This window comes from Silene latifolia, chromosome Y (genome assembly GCF_048544455.1).
Source record: "Silene latifolia isolate original U9 population chromosome Y, ASM4854445v1, whole genome shotgun sequence".
Taxonomy (NCBI): domain Eukaryota; kingdom Viridiplantae; phylum Streptophyta; class Magnoliopsida; order Caryophyllales; family Caryophyllaceae; genus Silene; species Silene latifolia.
The window spans coordinates 207860367-207877155 of record NC_133538.1 but is presented as its reverse complement, the minus strand read 5'-3'; positions in this window follow the sequence as shown (position 1 = coordinate 207877155).

Sequence of the window (16789 nt, the reverse complement as noted above, 5' to 3'; positions counted from 1 at the left end):
GCGGGGGGGAGACGGAATCCCACCAAGATTTTCACTATAACTCGAGGGGAAGTACAGTTCGTGCGCTATACTATGGAGGCTAAGGTATAATTCTTGTATTTTTCTATCATCTTCCTTCTTTGCATTGAGGCCCCTTATATAGGGGAGCTTGCTCAGCTAGGGTTTCTTGCTTTTCTTTCAAGTTATTCCTAATTTGACGCAGAATAGGACTTTCCTCCATTGGATATGATAAGTGATAGAATTTCCATATACTTCTTCCATATGGATCAAAGCGTCTTGCACTGCGCACTGATGCTGCCACCCTAGCTCCCTGACGCCCTACATCCCACACTGCTTCCAGACTCGCTGCCCCAGACCAGCCCATATCCAGATTTTGGGCCTAACAGTAAACCACTAAAAAAGTATGTTCGTAGCAGAATGAAAGATGGTCGAGTGCTAAAATTTGATGTCACTTATAAGAGACTCCCTACATTCTATTATGGATGTGGTGGGCTCGGGCATGGTGAAAAGGATTATGAAAATGGTCTCTTTGAAGAATGAGAGTTATTTTTCAGTGATATCTTGCGTGCCTTGTCACGTAAGATAACCCAAACTATTTCAGTGAGTAGGGGAGGATTAATGAAGGCACCAACTGGGAATGTTGGGACGGGAACAAGTAAAACGGAGGAGGAAAGTTTTCTTCTTATGATAGATAAATTGCAGGCCATTGCTTTGTCTTTAAAGGGCACAAGGAAGTTAAAAGGAGATACTGAGTTGCCAAAAGGGGAGATGAACGTGGAGCAGCGGATTGCTGAGTCAAGCTTGGTCGTGGGCAACCCGTTTTCAGCAAGGAGGGCATATGTGTTATTATGAAGACTTATGACGTTGTACGTATTGATCTAGATGCAGAGCAAGACTCTATTAGTATGGCGGAGGGCGGTTTTCGTTAGAATTGCGTGAGTAAATATGAGGAGAAGGAAGGGCTGGTGACGGCAGGGAGTGCTTGGAGGACGACAAAATAGGGTGGAAGTTAGAGGGGGGCTGAGAAGAATGTAGGACTTACTACGTGGAAACAAGTAGCTAAGGACAAGACGGATATTGTGGCTATAGGGGGTGCAAGGGGTGTGATCCATGCTGGTGATAAACGGGACGGGAGGAGGCCGGTGTCGAGGATGTTAGGAATGTAAAAAGAATAAGTCTTGATTATATGGGTGTGTTTTCACATAAGGCGGAGATTGGGATGACCTAATCCCACCCGACCCAATAAAATCTTGATTCTTAACTGCAAGGGTTTGGGCAAGCCCGATGTAATAGAAGAACTTTCTAATCTTGTCCATAGTGTGGTTCATAGTTTTGTATTTTTATTTGAGACCAAGCTAAGTGGAAAGGAGATAGATAAAATAAAGAAGAGGTTAGATGGATATGATGGACTGGCAGTGGATAGTGTTGGGAAGTCGGGGGCTTAGCTGTTTTATGGCGCTCTAAGTTTAGTTGTTTATTGCGATCAGCTACTATTCACTACATGGATTTAGATGTAACTGAGGGTGGCCGAGTATTGAGGCTGATGGGATTTTTTGGGCGGCCGGCAGTTAAGATCGTCACTTATCGTGGCATCAATTGCGTTTACTTGCATCAGAGGATGATAGCCCGTGATTATGTTTGGGTGATTTTAATTAGATTTTATATTCTACAGAGATGAAGAGGGGCTCCCGGGCTCAGTGGCAGATGAATAATTTTCCTGATGTAGTGGATGAATGTGGGCTGAGGGATTTGCCGTTTAAAGGTTACGAGTTTACATTTGATAGTGGACAGGTAGGTGAGGCAAACAAGCAGAGTCGACTAGATCATGCTATGGCTACAGGGACATGGTTTGATCATTTTCCTAAATTAAAAGTTCGTCATCTAGATAGGGAAAGTTCAGACCATGCACCTATTTTAATGATTCTTGATACCCGTGCTGACACGAGAGATAGAGGAGAAACGGTTCGGGTTCGAGCATATTTGGTGGGTAAGGATGAGTGTCAGAAGGCTGTGCGTGAAGCCAGGCGGAGGGATAAGGGTGACATGCTATAGACCTTGACTAGGTGTGCTACGAAGCTGAAGGAATGAAAGGGAGTTAGCATTGGGAAATGTAACACCCCCATTTATTAAGGAGCCTTTAGCTAGACATTCCCAAATAAATAGGACTGTTACCATCTCGGTTTCCCGAGGTAGTGAATAACAAAGTCCAACTCACCAAAGTACTTTAAATTAAAACTTTAACGATTACATGTTTATTACAAATTAATCGACTAAAACCTAATATCAAAATAATTACAACTCGCAGCGGAAATAAATAAAGTGATAAAACATTCTATGTGGTCTAGACTTCTAGGTAGGTTGTCCAAGTCCTCACGCATTCCCATAAGCTCCCAAGTCAGCTAATCTTTAGTACCTGTCAAATCTGCTCCCCATAAAACGGTTCACCGCAGGTGTTCACGAATACACGGTCAACCACGAGGTTGAGTAGGAATAAATACTAACAACAAAACATACGATAAATAATCCAATTTCTTTTTTCATTGCACAACCCCCTGACAACGTGCTCCTTCGTTTTACTTACTCATTACACTAATCATCCCGCCAATCCCTGGCCGGGGCAGCCTCAACCCGAAGGTGAGTAAACACAAACTACATTACCAAAGGTAATGTCTGCCTCAACATATAGTTGATTAATATCCACCAGATGGCTGCGGACCAATCTGGGCTGCCCTCAGTAAATACGATAAAATATCGTCGCGCGAATAAATCTGAGATACGTCACCCGAAGGCTTTTACACGACGTCTGCCAATATAACCTCAATAATAATCTACATCACCACGAAGGGATGTCTGCCAGTATTAAACTGAATAACCGATGCAATAACAGTAACTCCATCATAACTAATCCAACCAACATTTACAATATAATTCTCCCCTCCAACAATTTCAATGATATCAACCAACACAATTCTCATATGATCAATTCACTTTAATATAAATCATCCAACAAACATTATCGAGTAAAAGTTGAGTAGGATTTATCCCTACCTGGCAAGCGGTTCCAATTATGCAGCTTAAGCAATCCAAATAATTAAAGCAATCCGACCCGGTTATAATTTCTTCACAAATCAACCTCGAGTTAATTAGCTATGTAGATTCCGTTTTAATTCCTTCTATGTCTGCTCCTCTTTTCTCAAATTTTCAGTTTGCATATGATAAACTAGGTCAAGGTATTTATCTCTATTTATAGGGTAAGATTAAAGAGTATGTGAGGTCAATTAGGAAACTATCTTAATTTACCTATTCCAATTAATATAGGAATTACTATTATTATAATTATCATTATATTATTACTATCACAATTATATTATTATTATTACATATATCATAGGTAGGATTCCCTTATTTTATCTTTACTAATTATTATTGTCATAAATTATTATTAGTATTAATATAATTACTACCTTTCCATATTATATTATAATTATTATTTTCCGATGCAAATGCCGATTACAGTCCAATTACAGTCCAATTACTTAATGGCACATGGTCCAATACTCGATTATTAGCTAAGCCCAATTCCCGACTTATTTTACTTATTTTATTATTTAATTATCGTCTTATTTGTAATTCATTATTAGAAATGCCTTTAATTAATTATTAAATTACATAAACTATTCTCATAACTTATTATTAGAATACGGAGTATTACAGGAAAATAGATTGTGATATTACTAAGAAGCAAAAAAGGAATAAGGTGTTAACCAAAGGAGATCGATCCGTTGATAATGTTCGAGAGCGACAACGATTGGTAAGAGATATTGCCCATTTACTTGTTAGGTTCATATACCTATTATTAGACTCCTCTAATAGTGAACTAATTAACTTCTTAATTATTTGTTCTTTAGATCTAGTGCATGCATAAAAAATAAGACATTTATGAGGAAAAACAATGTCCCTTACATAGTATATAGGTCCGAAATTTAGGGCACAAATAAGGTCACCTTAATTATTTGTTCTTGAGCTTAATATGTTGGATGATCCTCCAAAAATCCCAAAGTAGAGATCCTCCTTAGATTGCACCCAAGACTTATCCCTTAAACTAGTATACTAATTAACTAGATTAATAAACTAGTATCCTTAAAATGTATTCTAATATTATCACTATTACTACACTAGTAATCTTATTTTGATATTTGAATGGATGAACAAAAACTTGTATTTCTAAAAAATTGTTTTAGAGAGATTGAGAGAATATGAGAATATTTTTGCATGTAGAAAATGTGAATGAATAAGTAGTGAAAAAATGAGAACAAAGTTCTCATAAGAGGAGGAGGGAGGACGGTTGGAACAAGGGAGTGATGGCCAAAAATTGGCATCTTCCTTTTTCCTTTTGGTCTTCACAAGGTGTAGATGAGTAAGACAATGTAGAGTAGGTGTAGGCGAGAAAGCAAATAGCTATGATTATTTCTCATAAAATAAATCAACCTCACACCACTACTATTCCCTCCATTCGGTCCATATCATATAAAATGAACTACCATTTTATTTTGTCAATTTGTCAATTGTCACACAATATGTCACATGTAGTATGTTACATGTTATTAATTAATTTAATGCATATTTATCACATAAATATCATTTTATAAATTAATTAAATTACATACAACAAATTAACTAGTGATACTTGATCATATAAATAAAATGGGTCATATAATTATAATTCACAACATCTTGTAATTATAATTAACCATTCATTCTTATCTCTATTGTTTCTCAAACAATAAACAATTTTAGTAATAAAGTATTCCAATTACTAAAATAAATCTTATTTAATCCCATTATAATAAGATATCAATATTCTCTCTCACAAGTGAATTGTTCAATTTTAAGGAATTGATCACCTTGTATCGTCATACAATTAATCAATTTATCTATTAAGGGAGCTGTCCTTTAGGTGTGACCTTAAGGGATCAACTGACCACCACCGTCGTACGACATTAATGTCAAACTCTAGTCAGCCAATCATTACCGAATAATGATGATCAGTTGATTATATAATAAATCATCCCTTACGTATTCTTAATATGAGATTTAAACATGTGATCGGACTATTGTTGAGGTCACATTTTCCAACAATCTCCCACTTGTCCGAGACAAGTGTGCGTCACCAATTCTATTTTCCTATTACAATTTCCCACTCAATGCAAAGTGTCTCGCAGGTCGTACTTACACTTGATCATATCTTGAGTGGTTTCCTCGATCTGTAGTGTAACTGTCTGACCGAAATTATCTACCGTAGATACCTTCCGAGCGTGGCCACGCATTTCCAGTTCACTACTCCTCGAGTAGCCTTGAGATTTCAAACGACCCTGATAAGGGGTGGACAATTCCTATCGCACTATTCCCTTTGTTCAGCCACAGTTCATCATATCCCAAAATATACTCATTTGACCTCATTTACGACAGTCGTAGAGCATTAATCAAAGCTAATCAGAAATTTGTGCTAACTTGGGCGAATAGTCTCTAGTCAAAAGAATTGACTCATAAGAACACTATAGCAGCTCTTACCACGACCAGGCTTTATGAATTACCAGAACTCTATAAGCGGTCACTGCCCGACAGAGTGTCCCATACAGTCTGCCTATGTGATCGACTAGTCATCCCGTATGACTCTATGGCACTTGAACTTGCCATCAATCGCATCACACTCTAGTCACTTCGAGACGTCACCTCATATAAGTAACTAGGGGCGAACACCATGTCAATCCAGTTCACTTTAATGGGGTTCAATTTGTCTCTACAACCCATTTGGATATAACAAGGTAACGGGTGAGTTTAATAAAACTCAAACGATAAATGCGATTATCATATATGAATAGTCAATACACTATTACTACTTCATATCTTATAATCTTTAGTGTACCTCTTACACTTAGTCAAAATGCAATAAAAACTTGGCAAGTGGATATACCCTATATCCTAACATTCCAATCTTATCAATTGCTATTTCCTTCTTTTCAATGTTATATCTAATAATATGAATTTATCTAAGTAGATGTCTAGTCCTCTTACTAGACTTGGGCTCTTTAACTTGAAAGATGCTCCCACTGTTATCACATAACTTGTGATAAAGTCATTGGTAGAAGAATTTACTCTCATTCCCTACGTTGACCATTTTATCACAATTTACTTAGATTCCTTTTGTAGAATTTGCAATGTGCGAAACTAAAACACTTTTCTAGTCTTTTACTCCTAAGTCAATAAGATATTATAGGATTTCAACAAATCCTTTTCGGTTTGGAAACTAAAGTTTGTGGAACCCTTCAACACATAACTTAGTTTATCATCCAAACATATGAACGGATCCTTAATTCTTCTCAAGAATCTCAAGGACATTCTTTAAGGCTTTCACAAGTCATATCATGGGAATTATCTTGTTATTGACTTGTTATGCTCTTAGCATATGTTACATCATGACATGTGCATCTGTTGGCATACATAATCATTCCAATGGCGGAAACATTAGAAATTAATTTCATGTAACCAATAACCTAATAGGTTCAGTGAACGACTATGACTCCATCATAGTAATTCCACTTCCATCAACATGAATAACCTATTCGACCTTGTTGATATTAAACAGATACGAAAGATCTTATCCTCATAAGACTCTCAACTCTATGCCAATATTCTCTCACATAGATTCAAAAATCTAGAATACTTTGCATCTTTTTCCAAGTCTCCAATCACTCTTTTACATAAGAGAGCATTGGTACATTATTCTCAATATGTAATATGTCATCAACATATAAGACATGGAGAAACAATTCTAGCTCCCACTTAACTTCATGTATAATCATGATTCTTGAATCATGTGAATGAAACCATTCACTATTATCACATGAACGAAAAGTATAATCCATTAATGCTTGCTTAAGACCATTCTAGGATCACTTAAAAAAGCTACGCATAAGATGTTAGGATTCTTAGATCTTTATCTAAGGTTTTGTGTTCCAAACACATCCCTCTCTAAATTCCCATTTTAGAAAAATTTATTTTTAATATCATTTGCCATCCTTCATCAAAATGAAATGTGGCGATCCCTAACATAATTTATCTTGATCAACATCTTTATGTCAATCTTATGCATTTGAGTACTCTAAAGCTCTATTTACCTTTAAAGAGACCCTCGCTTTAAAGTAAATCTACTCTTGAGTAACAATTTTTCGGATTGTAATGCTATGGCTCGTATATAACAAGGTCATAATACTATCACTTTCACAAAGCAATATTTTAACCAATAAGACATGTGCGATAAACTCCCACTGAACTATGCTCCTACTCTATCTTTATAGATTATAGCTCAACTATACTCCCACTCTATAGTTCCATTACTTACACAAAGTAATACTATAAGACATGTTTGTGACGATCCAATCTACTCCCACTCTATCTCTGAGAAATACATCTATCTTCTTGAGAGATAGCTTTGTGAGTTACAAACATATATATGGAGGAGTATTAGGAGTTTTTCTAGACTATGCATTAGCTCACAAAAGGCCATACCTATCATGGCAGTTTGATACATGTAATATGCGAGTCTTATCCATTTCATCTGTTTAATAGACTCTCTATTTTAGGTATTTTCTGGTTGACCATCCGTTTAGAATTACGTGTCCGTTTTGGATTGCAAACTCCCAAAATTGAGTTCAATGAGTCAAACTGACTCATATTAGTTTGATCTTATGGGTAGTGACACTAGGTCATAATCCATATTTTAATAAATCAAATTTATTACTTAGATCTTTGCCACTACGATCGAATCGTAATGCTTTATTACTTTGTTCAATTGGTTCTCTACGTCATTTATAAATTTCTCAAATGCTTCACTTTATATTTGATTAAGTAAATATACCCATATCTACTTAAATCATCGGTAAAGGTGACAAAGTAGTCATAAATTCCCCTTGCGGTGATGCTCATTAGAACACATACATCGGCATGTATTAGTTCCAACAAATCACTTGCTCGTGTCCCTTTACCACTAAAGGAAGTACAAATCATTTTGCGAAGGAGACAAGATTCGCATATTCCATATGATTGAAAATAAAATGGTCCAATAATTCTAGTCGACACTAGTGTTTAATGCGTTTCTCATTTATGTGACCTAATCGAAAAAGCCAAATGTACAAATCATTTGGATTACTAGTTATGAGTCTTTTGGATCGTATTATGAAGATATCATTGCTTGAGTTGGAAGTGTCTAAAACATGAATACCATTAAGAGAATTGACTTGGCTCCCAGCCATGTCAATTTTCAAACAAAATACAACGATTGTTTTTTATGGCGAAATATGAATCCTTCCATGTCTAACATGAAATAATGTTTTAGATAAAATGGGTACATAATCACCATTATGTAGATTACAACTCAAAGCTATTAGCTAAAACAAGTACACAAGTCCCTCTCGAAGTGGCGGCTACCCTAACTCCATTTCCTTGTCGGAGATTTATATCACTCCTGTTTAGCTTTTCCACATTTCCAAATCCCACTTGGAGTAATAAGTCCAACTTTGATATCTCCCAAATACTTGGGGCAATTTCGCTTCCAATGGCCCATGACATTACAATAATGACATTCTTCATAAGATTGGGCACCCTTCTTGGTCTTCGTTGTGGTAGTCTCACTATCCATTTCCAATTCATTATCAGGTTTGGGTTTCTTACCCATCTTTGCCATTCCTTTAATAATACCAATACTCCTTTCATTTGCAAGGACACTCTTGCTGGAACTCCCATTGAATTTAATATTTCTCCTTGTTTCTTCAAACAAGGATGCCATTGGTTTAGTGAGATTTTCTTCACAAGATTTTCTTACCAAAGTGGTGGGCAATAATATTGAAGTGGGTGGTGTGGAGGTGGTAAAGAAGCAAAGATTTCCATCCTAACCAATGCCACAGCGTAATTCTCTAATCGTATCATTGTCATACTCGGAGCACTTTTCATCGAATGATTGGAGCCATGAATTAATGGTGATTGGTGTAGGAGTATTAGATGAATTCATTGCGTATGATTAACTACAAAAACGGAAATAAAGGAAATAATTAACATCTATAGTTTTAATCAAACTTGTAAACACTTTAAATAAGTTTTAGCATTTATATAGTGACCTCTACCCAACTATTATAAATGATTCCGAGATCCAAATTCATATTAACTGGGGCACGGTGAGCCGATTCATCCCTTATCAATATAACTCGGTGGATTAACCACTTAATCGATTCTACTTCTAGAACTCTCGGTCGATAAAAATTACTTTAATATTTATCTTTAGCCCAGAACACATGCGACTACGGTCACGAATACTTCCGTTGAGCTCAATCCAAATTTCGATGTAATAACATTTTATTACCCACTTACCCAACGTAACAAGTTTAGTACCCCGGTGAGCCGAGCTTACTTCCTTATGAAATTGGGACTCATGGTTTCTACTATTTGGTAAGGCTAATTCTCAATTATTAATTTGTGAGAGGTCGTATCAATTTATTATCTATCACGTTTTAAGTGAACTAAAGCGGTGAACTACGATAATTATAATTGACACGGTCGATGACTAGATATGATATGCATGTGTTGTTATGGCGATTTGGCAATGCATGTAACATATTAAAAGAAATGCAAAGCAATGATAAAATTCCTAGTATGGCCTTCCTAAAATAGAAAATCAAATAATCTATTACATATTCGGAAACCAACTCCTTTGGTCCCTTGAATCTTCAAGTGGCGCGCCTCCCAAGAACTCCGTCTTCGTCGGAACACCTTTCCGAATGGCCGTCTTTGAAGAAACTCCATAATTACAAATAATAATAAAAATACAAAGCTATTCCTATTATACATTTGTAAAATGGAAAAACTAATAAAAATAAAAGTGATACGAGATCACATTAAATTACAACCGAATCAATATTCCCTTTCATTACGGGTAATATCGATTAAAACTAAGGTCATACTAAGATAAAATTATATAATTCAAAATTATATAAGTAAAAGACATTCAACAATTGAAATATGCGGCATTATAATATGTATCTATCATGCCAAATTATATGCCAAATCGCCATATTTAACTTATATCGTATATTTAACCCGGTTTTATGGAAATGCGTGATAATAACTTCTTAAAATCACAAATTAACACTTAAATCACGTCTAAACTCAAGTTAATTATCCTAAAACTACTAGGACTCAAAAATTAGTCATCACTCATTTTTTGACAATAATTCAACTTGATTTAATTTTTATGCTCATTTTTTACCTTAAAATCATAATATTTATGAAATAAATCCAAATTAAATTACAATAATTTCAAAATTTGAATTTTAAATTTTTGAACATTCTGGAATATATCCATGACACTCATAATATCAAAAATCAGGGTTAAATTTTTTGAATTAATTTTGAGAAAATATAGTTGCATTTTATCGGTTTTATCTCATAAAACATCTAAAATATCCAAAAATTAATCCAATTAATTTTAAAACCTTAGATCTGATTAGTGGGATAATTATTCAACCTAAAATAATTTTCTCATGCCATGGAATTTGTTTTAGCTATTTATGCTAAAATAGTCACTATTTATGCCATTTTTATTCTAAAAATTCATAAATCATGCTAAATGAGATCATTTCTCAAAATTTACATACACTCTGTAAATCATGCATATGACAACATATTAAAGTTTCATGGCCTAATTCAAAATTTAACTATTTTTAACCATTTTACCTCATTTAATCCATTTTTATCTCATCAAAATCATAAATCATGCAATATTAATCCAATTAATATGAGATTTTACACACATCTTGTAAAATATGCATGTGAGGGCATATAAAATGTTCAAGATCAGAGAGTAAGTTTAACCATTTTTTAGTCATTTAACTTCTATTTATGCCATTTTTACACTAAAAATTCATAAATTATGAAATATTAATCACATTAATATGATATTTTACATGAAGTACATAAAATATTCATGTGAGATCATACTAAAATACCACGACCATTAGTGAAGGTTACCTTATTTTAGTGAATAAAAGTTCATTTTACTCATAAAAATGTAATAAAATAACTAAAAATCATTAAAATGGGCAATAAATTTCCATAAATCATAAAAATGACCTAAAAACATTTTAGGACCATAATATATAATATACATAATTATTTTGTGACCTACTCTTATAGATCACAAATTTTTAGTTTTATATGTTAACATTTTAACTCGGAAAAACAATAACCGATTATGCATGCAACATCTTATGCTCTGATACCACTTGTTAGGTTCATATACCTATTATTAGACTCCTCTAATAGTGAACTAATTAACTTCTTAATTATTTGTTCTTTAGATCTAGTGCATGTATAACAAAATAAGAGATTTATGAGGAAAAACAATGTCCCTTACATTGTATATAGGTCCGAAATTTTGGGCACAAATAAGGTCACCTTCCTTATTTGTTCTTGAGCTGAATATGTTGGATGATCCTCCAAAAATCCCAAAGTAGAGATCCTCCTTAAATCGCACCCAAGACTTATCCCTTAAACTAGTATACTAATTAACTAGATTAATAAACTAGTATCCTTAAAATGTATTCTAATATTATCACTATTACTACACTAGTAATCTTATTTTGATATTAGAATGGATGAACAAATACTTGTATTTCTAAAAACTTGTTTTAGAGAGATTGAGAGAATATGAGAATATTTTTGCATGTAGAAAATGTGAATGAATAAGTAGTGAAAAAATGAGAACAAAGTTCTCATAAGAGGAGGAGGGAGGACGGTTGGAACAAGGGAGTGATGCCAAAAATTGGCATCTTCCTTTTTCCTTTTGGTGTTCAGAAGGTGTAGATGTGTAAGACAATGTAGAGTAGGTGTAAGGCTAGAAAGCAAATAGCTATCCTTATTTCTCATAAAATAAATCAACCTCACACCACTACTATTCCCTTCATTCGGTCCATATCATATAAAATGGACTATCATTTTATTTTGTCAATTGTCACACAATATGTTATATGTAGTATGTTACATGTTATTAATTAATTTAATGCATATTTATCACATAAATATCATTTTATAAATTAATTAAATTACATATAATAAATTGACTAGTGATACTTGATCACATAAATAAAATGGGTCATATAATTATAATTCACAACATCTTGTAATTATAATCAACCATTCATTCTTATCTCTATTGTTTCTCAAACAATAAACAATTTTAGTAATAAAGTATTCCAATTACTAAAATAAATCTTATTTAATCCCATTATAATAAGATATCAATATTCTCTCTCACAAGTGAATTGTTCAATTTTAAGAAATTGATCACCTTGTATCGTCATACAATTAATCAATTTATCTATTAAGTGAGTTGTCCTTTAGGTGTGACCTTAAGGGATGAATTGACCATCACCGTCTTACGACAGTAATGTCAAACTCTAGTCATCCAATCATTACCGATTAATGATGATCAGTTGCTTATATAATAAATCATCCCTTACGTATTCTTAATACGAGATTTAAACATGTGATCGCACTATTGTTGAGGACACATTTTCCAACATTACTGTCACAAGAAGAAAAGTTTCGGAGGCAGCGATCTCGTGCACTTTAGCTTAAGGATGGTGATAAGAATACAAATTTTTTTAACATAACGGCTAGTTAGAGCAAGCAAAACAACTATATTCCGCGACTTGTTGATGAGCAGGGGCGGGTATTTGAGACCTCTCAGGGTCTTCAGAGGTGTGTTGTAGGCTATTTTGAGTAATTATTGACACCAGGTAATCCGATTATCCCTGCATCTATTCTCACGGGGATTAAGGGATAGGTGACGAGGTAGATGAATGAGATACTGCCAGCAAAGTATACTATAAAGGAGATTGTAGAGACGCTGGATCAGATGCACCCATTGAAAGCTCCAAGGTTAGATGGTATAAATGGTCTTTTTTTCCAGACTTATTGACATACTGTTGGCCCATCAGTGTGTCGTATGTTTAAGGGTGTACTAAATGGAGGAGCTATTCCTGAAGGGAGGAAATAAAACGAATATTGTGTTGATCCCAAAGAAGAAAGCAGCGGATAAGATGCGAGATTTCAGACCGATTAGTCTCTGCAATGTGGTATATAAACTGATCTCCAAGGTGCTGGCAAATAGGTTGAAAATAATCCTTAATGATATTGTCTCAAAAAATCAGAGTGCATTTACACTAAGTAGACTCATTACTGATAATGTTCTTATTACTTTTGAACTTTTTCATTATATGAAAAATCCTAGAGGGGGAGGGGGCCATATGGCTCTTAAACTCGATATGGCCAAGGCCTAAGACAGGGTGGAATGGTGTTTTTTGGAGCGTGTTATGTGGAGCTTGGGATTGAATAAGGCATGGGTCGACCGTGTCATGGAGCGTTACGTTCTGTTTCTTATGTAGCCTCTCTTAATGATCAGTTATCTACTGAATTTGTGCCGAGCAAGGGATTGCGACAGGGAGATCAATTATCACCTTATTTGTTTATTCTTTACGCTGAGATTTTATCTTCTCTATTGCGACGGGCGGTTGAATGTGGGTCTATTAATGGGATTCGTGTGGCACCACAAGCTCCAGTGGTATCCCATTTACTATTTGCGGATGATAGTATTATCTTCACTAAGGCTAATGACTCTGAGGCACAGCGGGTTGATGACATACTCTGGGAATATGAGAATGCGTCAGGGCAGGTAGTGAGCAAAGAGAAGACTACGGTCTCTTTTATTAAGGGAACGCTAGTGGTGAGACGACAGCTGGTGCTAAATGTTCTTAATGTAGCTGAAGTACAGGAAAAAGAAAAATATATTAGCCTCCCGACGGTTGTGGGACGGTTTAAACAAGGCATCACCAGGTTGGTTCGAGAAAAACTAGGTAGGGAATTGCAGGGTTGGCGGGGTTTGCTGGTCAGTAAAGCGGGTAAGGAGGTATTAATAAAGGTTGTTGGCCAATCGATTCCAACTTATGTGATGAGCATTTTCAAGCTCCCTGTTAATTTTTGTGATGACCTTCGCTCGATGGTGTCTCAGTTTTGATGGGGGTTGGAAAATGGAAAGAAGAAGATTTTGTGGGTGGCGTGGAGGAGAATGTGTCGTCCGAAGGGTAGGGGGAATGGGTTTCCTGGACTTTCATATGTTCAACCAGGCTCTCCTGGGTAAGCAGGCATGAAGGTTGTTAATATTTTCGGAGTCTTATGTGTCGTGTATTAAAGGGAAAGTATTTTCCAAACAAGAATTTTATGGAAGCAACGTTGGAGCGAATCCAAGTTACACATGGAGGAGTATTCTGGAGAGCTGGGAGGTGCTCTGTATTGGTTCTCGTAAAAGGATTGGGTCGGTGATGCGTGACATTTATATGATGTTTTATACCCTATTTTACACGCATTTCAGAGCTCAGTTATGTAGTTTATGCTACTATTTTCCCTATTTTCGTCTACTTTCGTGTTTTTGTATAATATTGCAGAAATGTGAAGAATCCAGCGGAAAATGAGCCGAATCCGTTCCCGAGTGTTTAGCATAGGATTTGACATGAGGTATTGACTCGAGGAATGAGCTTGGTGCGCGTTTCAAGGCCTAAAGATAGCAAAAGCATGGGTGCGTACGAGTTTAACAAGCAAAGAAGCCCTTCACAATATTGCAGCCTGCTTCAGATAGCAATATCTCGAGTTCTAGAGCTGATAATCAAGTGATTCCAATTGGAGCTGAAAGCTTATCCTCTTAGCTTTCCAACGCCGCGTAGAACGCCTGATTTGACCAAGTAACGAAGAAATAGAAGCTCTTTTAAGATCGTTGCGCGCTGCAGAATTCATCAGAATGCATTACTGTACAGCACCCTTGGTCGATCGACTGACCTACATGGTCGATCGACCAGAGCGCGAATTCCAGAAGCTGATGTGCCAGGTACCTTGGTCGATCGACTGGACTCAGTGGTCGATCGACCAAGCTTCAATCGACGCAAATTAAGAACGAGAAGTTAGAAGCCCAACGTAATTAGGTTTTAGAAAATAAGAAGTTGTGTTATTCCTATATAACTCGATTGCTATCGATTAGCGAGGGACGGACGGAGACATTAGTTTAGAATTTAGCATACGGTTTACATTCAATTACTTTAATTTTTACTCTCAATAAAATTCGTTATTTCGCTTTCGGATTCTCTTGTTCCTGCCTTGTTACGGTATTCCTTCTTCATAATTCCAGTTTGTTTTAGTTATTCTTGCAGTAGTTAGAATTGTTAGAAAAATCCCGAAACCTTTAGTTTATTATTGCTTTTAATCGTTCAATTTCAATTATGCATTCGTTCATCGTATTTATCGAATTAGTTGTTGTTATCTTCATTAATATGTGTAGCTAAACCCTTCGTGCTAAGATGTAGGGGACCTATAGCGTAGATGGCGTAGAATTAGGCGACCTGAATTAGGGCATTGGTCGATCGATCGCTTCTCGGTCGATCGATCGTAGCCCGTTGGTCGATCGACTGCCTATAGTGGTCGATCGACTGACGCGTGTATGATTAGCACCGTTTTTAATTTATTAAGTACAATATTTGACAACGAGACCGAGAGGAGACTTGTTAGATGCTTAGTATTGACCAACCCATTAAAATCGAGAGATAGGGGAGGGAAATAATTAATGAATTAGAACGACTAAATTGCTAAGATCGAAAGATAGGTAATTTAGGCTTTAAGAATCACTTTTCAGGGCGAGAGCTAGCATTAGTGAGACTTAGGGGCTAGTAGCATAGGCCGAAAGAAGCTATTGGTTAACTTGGACCGAGAGGACTTGTTATTTACCCATCTACACGACTTTATTTCAGACTCACCCAGGACATGCGCCGTCATAGCTATAGTGAACCGACCATCTTAGCATCCTTTTTAATATTTGATTTTATCCATTTTATTTAATTGCTTATTTATTTGCTTTAGTTTAATTATATTGCATATTAGCTTTAGATAAACCCAAAACACCCCCCTTATTTGTTACTTTTAGACTGAAATCTAGAACAACTGAAATTCCCTTCCTCCCTGTGGTTCGACTCGTGCTACCGCTGTCTACAGTAGTAGTTTCGAATTTATAAATTTAAATCTTGATACTTTACGACGGTATCAAATTTTGGCGCCGTTGCCGGGGAGGTAGCGCTAGTTTTAGTTGTTTTTATTTTGGTCTGTCTTTAGCCTCAAGGGAAAATTGAGTACCTTGAGGCAGTTCTTATCCTCTTCTTTAGTGTTGTTTCGATAGGTCCTACAAGTCCTATTAGCAGTACTTCAGGAGGATTCACCATGTTCCGTTCTTGGGAGCAGCAGGTGGAATTTTGTGGGAGATGTGGTGCTAAGGGGCATGATTCTGCTATGTGCCGAGCAAATATGAACCAAGTCTACGCTTACGAGAAATATAAATAAGGTCATTATACGCCGCCACATCCGTACTATCAACAAGGCTTCCAAGAGCCTTCATATTCTTTTGCACCACCTCCGCAAATCCCTCTTCCCTCTAACGAGATGGCGGATATCAAAGCTATGATACAAGAGATTGCGACCAAAACTGCCAAACGTCGTGAAGAACATGCAGCATGGTTTAAATCAACTCAGTCCCGAATAGCCGAACTTTCTTCTCTTCAACACAAGGAGACCGTTCATGCTATGCGCGTCCATAGTGGGTCAACCCTTGAAAGGCTTGCTATGAAAAGGGTAAGCCCGGAAATTA